This window comes from Eschrichtius robustus, chromosome 13, assembly GCF_028021215.1.
Source record: "Eschrichtius robustus isolate mEscRob2 chromosome 13, mEscRob2.pri, whole genome shotgun sequence".
NCBI lineage: Eukaryota > Metazoa > Chordata > Mammalia > Artiodactyla > Eschrichtiidae > Eschrichtius > Eschrichtius robustus.
In genome coordinates, this window is record NC_090836.1 from 68,043,678 (window position 1) to 68,050,079 (window position 6,402).

Consider the following 6,402-nt stretch of genomic DNA (forward strand, 5'->3'; position numbering starts at 1 on the left):
CCCCAACCACTGCGCCACCAGGGAAGCCCCCACATATTATTTATACTCAAGACATCTTCTTTGAGAAAGACTATGCTAATTTAAAAACACAGAAAAATAATGATTTCAATCTAAAAGCTCATCCCAAGTCTATTTCAGGGCCAAGAATAGGTGCTAATAGTTACAGCTCCAGTATCTCTGCTTCTCAATAATTCGCCTTTAAATGCAATTATTAGTTGTAGCTTACTGCAGTATAATAGCTTATGTTAATCCCTTTGCATAATTTGTATTAGTTTTTACAATTACAAGACAAGTCTCATTCCTATAGCCAATAATTTAATCAACATTTAGATGTATGTTTATTACCAGTATATCCCTCGTATTTTTTACTTTCGGTAGACAGAGCCATCTCTCCCTGAAAAAAACAGGTGGTCAGAGTCATCTGGAGAATATTCCAGAAGTCCTAGGAAAATACTAGTCTTTTCTGAAGACTGGAAATGAGGGACTTGTAATTCTTTAATAAAATCCACAAAATAAAATGAAGATGCATACTTTGTTACTTTTCCTAACAGATTTACAGAAAATTTTCTAATAAAAATGATGGGCTGGCTATAAGTTGGTGATAAAGAAGAGAAGCTGAAAGAAGAAAATGTTTTCATGGGAACTTCCTGACGTAAAATATAGGGGATTATCAGGGATGAAATTGCATGGCTTCCATAGGAAATCTGACCAGAGGAGGGAAGAGACACAGAGGCACCTGGAACACTTTTCTTTATTGTTCTTCTCCCCCTTCAAATCCCTTTCTAGGTTTTTGCTCTTGATTTTTATTATAGTGGCATATACCTTCATATTTCAAATATTCTCTCAGTGAATTATGAACCCCAAATAGCTGTGAGTAATGTCTGTAATGCTTGCCTTCTAAAGGACTTAAGCTGAGCTGCATAGTTTATAGCTGATAAACTGGGAGTCAATCTTTCACTGCAGTGATGTATTCATTGCACTAAGAACTATTTCCGTTGTAAATTAATTCTCGAAATGTTGGACCATAAATGTCATCAGCATCATTACCCAATCTGCTACCAGAAGCAGTGACTCTGTCAGTCTGCTGCAGGTGCTGGCTTCTAAAAGCAAGGTGCTCCAAACCAAACACATTAAACCATGACTCCATTCTTAAGGGCAACTGCTTTCAAAGGCCTCTTTGCTTTATGCTGCTTGGCAAAGAGATTAATGGATGCCATTTCTGATATGCAACTGGCTTCAGGGTTTTTCTTTTGCCCTTTTAGAAGGAGGTAACTTTCAATGCCTCTTCACAAATATATTTCCCAAATGTTCCTTCTTTAGAAGGCTCCGCTAGTTCAATCAGAATTCACCCTCTTTATGCCTTTGTTTGGAATATATGGACTTAAAATATAACCAGTTGTCAGGTCTTTATTGAGTCATCAGTGTGCAGAGAACTTATGTGGAGGCGTAGAAGAATCAGGCAATACAGGGCCGCCCGTGAGGAGCTTAGGTTTTTGTAGGGTGAGAAGCAACCCTACCACGATGAAATCAGGCAACAAATAATATATAAAGCCAATTTCAGGTATTAGTTACTCAGGGCCCTCATTGTACATTTTGCAGTGTTTACTAGGGAAAAAACGTTCTTGGAGAAACCAGAGTAACCTGAAAGTTTACATTTTGGGCAGATTTTGTTGAATAGTACATCATTTGGAATATTAAACTGATTTCACAATTGCTATGCAGAGTAGACAGAATTTTAAAGGTAGTTTTCTTGTTTGTTTTTAGAAGATGTTCTTTCTTTTCAAACTGTTCAGGTTAATTCAGTGGAGTGTGCACAAAATCTAAAGCTCAGGATGCATCAGTCTGGTGAAAAACCTTTGGTGCCATCAAAGAAAACTGTTATTTCTTTAATCTTCTGATTTTGTAACCCAGGTAAGCAACAAAGAAGTGTTCTGTTCCTTTAAGAAGTCGGTTGGAAAATGTTAAAAACCCTTCACCTGAGAAAAAAATGTGATTTAGAGAGAGGTCAGTGAATACGCGGAAGTACCCGGAGGCGAGGTGGGGTGCCTGAAGAGGGCTTGAAAGCTGTGCGTCCCCTCGCCCCATGCCTTAACCTATGCATCTCTTTCCTTTGTCTGTTCTTGAGTTGTTTTCTTTATAATAAACTGGTAAATGTAAGTAAAGTGAAGAAAAAAAGTCATTCACCTGAAAGCAAAAGTCTGATTGAATAATTCTAAATTGGTGTTCAATCAGTTTAAGTAATGAGTGGCCAACTGGAGCTCCTCAACTCCTGACATCTATTTATGTCCTACCTCCTAAAGGACTTTAATTCACTGCCTTGTTTTAATATCAGGTATTTACTGAGAATTTACTTAAGGACAGTCACTGCAATCATTCCTCTACATGCATTATTTTACAGATTATGAAACCATGTGAGGTTAGATTAAGAACTTTACTCAAATGTTAGACTAGCATTCAAGCCCAAGATGTATGACAGAATCACTTTCTTTTTTCCTATAGTTAGATTATTCACATTCAAAAGGAGGCAGAGTAAACCTAATTATATCTCAGCTAAAGAATCTGCATTTTATCCTTTTTTTTCCTTCCACCTTTCCCAGTTCTGACCTCCTCCTCTTCATCATCTCCATCCCATCTCATCAATTCTTAATTTTAAGGTCACCATAAATGCTATGTCAGTGCTACTTGAGCTGTGCACATCATCAATAAACACATGTAAAATAAGTTCAAAGGAAGAATTAGCTATTCTGGTCACTTTTTTCTAACAGGTTAACACTATTCAAGTGTTAAAAAAATATTTTATGAGCCCTTCCAAAATAAACAAATTGTGGTACCTAATTTCAAAAGGTTTACAATCACATGTGGAGGAAAGAAACAGACATTTTTTGCCTTTAAGCTTCAATCTGACTCTGACAATGATCTTCAAGCACTAGTTACTGAGCTCACTGATTAATGACATTGTAGGAAAAGGAAGCGCACAAGACCCTTTCATCACTCTATCAATCAAAAATATTTACTGAGATGTTTCTTAAAAATTCAAATGTAAATGATGAGAGGCAATTGGATATATATGTTTGAAGTTTAAAAAAAGGACTGGGATGGAAGTAAAATTTTCAGATTTTAAATTAGCTAAATATTCTTTGAAGCGATGAACATATTGGAAGGAGTGTAGAATGAAGAGAAGGTGATTAAGAAGGATCCTTAAGACTGCCAATATTTAAATGAATCAGGGAAAGGAAGACAAATTGGTGAAGGAGGCTGGGAAAGCGCAGTCTGACAAGTCTGAGAAAATTAGTAAAGCGTTGTATGGAAGCCAATGGTCCAAATATAATACATGCGGTTGCTGTTGTATGTTTAGTTTTGTGGCAAGTAACAGTGTCAGTTGATCTTGATTTGATTGGGGGAGTGAAGATGGGGTTATTTATTACCAAAGCTTGTGCTCCATAATACCTTATAAAATGGGTGGCAGGGGAGTGACAGGACTCTAAGAAAAAGAGTTGGACTTCTGGTTTCAGCTCTAACATGGAAAAAATTTGGAAGTCATCCACCTGTCCTTTATTTTTCATAGATATGATGGCTGTGTATAAAACTTAAATATTATACAAATTACTAGAGCTAATAAGGGTTCAGGCAGATGGCTAACTGCAAGATCAATATCTGACAATTTCTTATTTCTTGGGAGAAATTTTAAAAACTTTATTGAAAAATATTCAGAAATATCTGAATAAAAAGAAAGATATACTATATCCATAAATAGGGGAATGTGATATTTTACTCATGTCCATTTTCATCAGATTTAATCTTTAAATCCAGTATAATTTCATTGGGGAATATGATGAGATAACTCTAACATTTATGTTGAATGACCAGGATACAATTGAAGAAGCCAAAGGTGGGGTACTTGCTCCACCTAATATTAATATTTACCATAAAAGTTATAGTAATTAGGCAGTTTGATACTGATTCAGGGACAAATAGAGCAGTGGGGCAGAGGAAGAGGATAGAGAGCCCCCAAATAAACAGACCCACCCATATGTGGACACTTTATGAATTACAGTGGTGGTTATTTGAAATTCAGTGGTGAAATTATGGCTCTTCAACAAATTGTGCCTGGACATTTTATTATCCTAAGAAAAAAAGAAAGAGAGAGAGGAAGGGAAGGAGGGAGGGAGGAAGGGAGGGAGGAAGGAAGGAAGGAAAGAAGGAAGGGAGAGAGGGAGGGAGGGAGGGAGACTTTTAGGCAGAATGTAAATGTGAAAAGCAAAACTTTTACAAGAACATATAGAAGAATATCTTTATGATGTTCAGGTGGATTTCTAACATAAGACACAGCACAAAACACGAAAAGAAAAAAATGATAAATTCTTCTACATTAAAATTTTAAGTATTGTTCATCAAAAAAACATAATAAAAAAGTGAAAATATAAGCCACAAATAAGAAGGTTTTACAACATATCAACCAACAAAGGATTGTATCTAATATACATATATAATATATAGGTGTATATATGTATATTAAAATATTTAAATAAATAATGAAAAAGTTAAAAACTGGGCAAAATATATAACCCAGAAAATCATAAAAAAGGAAACTGGAAACTTGAATGGCCGATAAACATATAGAAAGTTGCTCGACTTAATTTGTAATCAAGGAAATACAAAATGAAACTATAATTGGCTCTCGTTTTATGCATAGCAGATTGGCAAATGTTGAAAAAGCCGACAATCCCAGGTGTTGGTAAGGATGTGGACTTATGGGAGCTCTTAAATGCTGCTGGTGGGAGTGTAAATTAGAACAAATATTTGATAATCGCTTGTCCCTTAACTAATCATTTTAATCATGTACATAGCTGTGACAAAACAATTTCATTCCTAAATATATAAACCCTAGGGCAGAAGTCTTCTGACTGAGTTACTTATATATCTCAAAGTATACAAAGACTTTCCAAGATATTTCAAAGGAATAGAGTTTCAGGTGCTCAGTTCCCATATGCACACTTGCTTAAAATTGGTGTGCGTGAGAACACATCTCAGCAAGTTTCTTACGTGTTCTTCTCCATCTCCCCTCTCAAACAATCTTTCTTCCATTTTATGAGTCAAAGATAATCCTCTCACCCATCCTGAACCTTACTAGGGTACCTTGACCCCAGGTGTAAAAATCACCAGGATGCCAAACAATGGAACAAATTTAAATATTGGTGTTATGTATTAGGAAGGTGAATGGCTGTAATGACTGACTAACATAACCTTTTGATGACAAGTATTTTCTAATCATCCCCTTTTACTTATTTAATGGAGGACTTACTCAAGGTATTTACTAATAGGTCATTAAAAATAGTGTTTTATTGTAGAGCCCTATGTGATTTTGACATATAACTCAGAAACAATTCAATGAACTAAATGACATTAGTTATTAGTCAGCTATCTTTTTCCGTTCATACTTACTTATGTGAATAAGATTTCTTAGTGCTTATTTTTATGAAAAAATGGATCTGAACCCTGTTTTACTTTAGCGATTAGTAACAGTCATTCTTTGATACATGAATTGACAAGGAGGACTGCCTCAAAAAATAAAGTATTTCATTAAGGGATATTTCCAATATAATTTTGCTTTTTATGTTTAAGAATTATCAAAACTAAACATTAGTTATTTTGATCAATTATGTACTACTGCTAATCGTAAAATCACAACTTAATCCCAAAGAAATTTTTTAACACTTAGGATTTTATAGTCAGAGGAAGTTTCATTTTTTAAATTTAAATTTTATATCTACCTTTGTTGCAGGAAATTATAACAGTGAGATCAATAAAAGACCTTGAGTCATAAAAATTATAATGTATTAAGATTATATGGGCAAAATAAATAGAAGCACAAGTTTGAAAAAAAGGGATATGTTTTAAAGTTAATGTATTTTAAGTGGAATAAAAATATGAAGTACAATGCAAAATATCAGATCATATTATATGTCGTATGGGTAAGTATCATTTCTTTAAAATGCTATTTCAGTTATACATGTGTGTGTACAACATGTGTGTAGGAATGTGTAGGTATCTATGTGTATAATGAATCATGATGTAAAAATAATTTCCATGAGAGTAACAGCAAAAATCATCCTGACTGACTCAGGTCATTCTGATGCAGCAAGCCCCACAATTAGAAACAATAACCTAGGAGCAGTAAGGCTGAAAGAGTAAAAGTTTAAGACTTTGTCCTACCAAATAGATATTTTAATGTACATGTACTTATATGTGTATGTATGTATAAAATTATTTAAGATCTCAAAATACATTATTTGGGAATCAACCTGAACTCTTGAGAAAGAACTGATAGCAAGGAACATAGTTCTCAGGAGGCTGTGGGGTACAGGACACATTCAGTAGCCAGAAGAACCCTGAATCTTGGAG